This window comes from Theobroma umbraticum, unplaced genomic scaffold (genome assembly GCF_002168275.2).
Source record: "Theobroma umbraticum cultivar Fairchild unplaced genomic scaffold, ASM216827v3 scaffold_146.0, whole genome shotgun sequence".
Taxonomy (NCBI): domain Eukaryota; kingdom Viridiplantae; phylum Streptophyta; class Magnoliopsida; order Malvales; family Malvaceae; genus Theobroma; species Theobroma umbraticum.
In genome coordinates, this window is record NW_018397265.1 from 4,986,161 (window position 1) to 4,987,448 (window position 1,288).

Here is a 1,288-nt window from a genome sequence, read left to right on the forward strand (position 1 = left end):
AATAAAATATTTATAAATGGTAATCGAGTTCGGGTAACAGGTACCCAGGGGGTGGTACCCGAACCCGATACAAGTAGTGAAATCACTACCTGAATCCATTCAAAACCTGGAGGGAATATCCACAGGTACCCTATAATAAGGTACCCATTGCCATCCCTAAGGAAGATAATAACCAAAGATGAACTACTAAGAGAGGACTTTTAAATAGGATCATGACTACATGCCTACTATGAAATAAAGAGCTCGAAACAATAGCTCATAAAATTCTTCACATATGAAGAAGTGTGGAAATTTGTATTAATGGTGCAAGTAATAGGGCTTGAATTAAGGTGGGGAAAGTGATGTCATTGCACATTTCCTTGCGTGGAATGAAGAAAGCTCAAAAGTAACAAAGGAAAGGTATGTCGTATGACCTTTTGTGCTATTACATGGTCCATTTGGCTTCTAAGAAATGAAATTGTGTTAATAGAAAATCATGGGATTTTATGCAAGTGGTATATACTATTAGATTGAGAATAATATGGTGAGCCAAGGCAAAGTGGCTGGAGAGGGAACGTCAATCACATTTTGGTTCTGGAAGCCAAATAGTGGCATTACTATGAAATCGTCCATGGTAAAGAAATTTGAGGTGAAGCAAGGCTACCCTCCCATTGGGACTCTCAATTCAAAGTGAATGGGGTAGTAAGGGTTGCACGAGAGAAACAAGCATTGGTGGAGTATTAAGAGACAAGCTAGGCACGATCAAAATCCTTTTTCTCACAAACAATTGTGTGGGATATTCAAATTTAGCTAAGTTGTTGGTGATCCAAAAGGCATTTCTAATTTTATTTGCCTTCAAATGGGCTAAAACTCATGGTGTTTCAATGAAAAAACAATTTGATAGATATAGTAAAATCGGTGAAGAATCTGCAAAGTTCACAATAAAGGCTAAGAAACTTTATCATTGAAATTGAAAATCTAAAACAACAATTAAGGATATGAAACATAGTCCACATTTCGAGATCACCTAATGATATGGCAAATAACTTGGCCAAAAATAGGGTCCAAAGAGAACAAGATCTTTTGCTTGTTTTCAGTGAAGAATTGCACATTCCACATCAGCTTTGAAAGATGGTGAACAAGCAATGCTCTAACAAAGTTATTTTGGGGAATGAGTTGAAATCAACTCAAGATAAGGGGTATACTAGAGAAATTAGGTGTGAATTAAGTACTATAGCTTGATGTAAATATATACTAGTTGCAAGAAAGTTGCAAGGTATGAATGGGCCTTTTTTGTTATGTGCGTGAA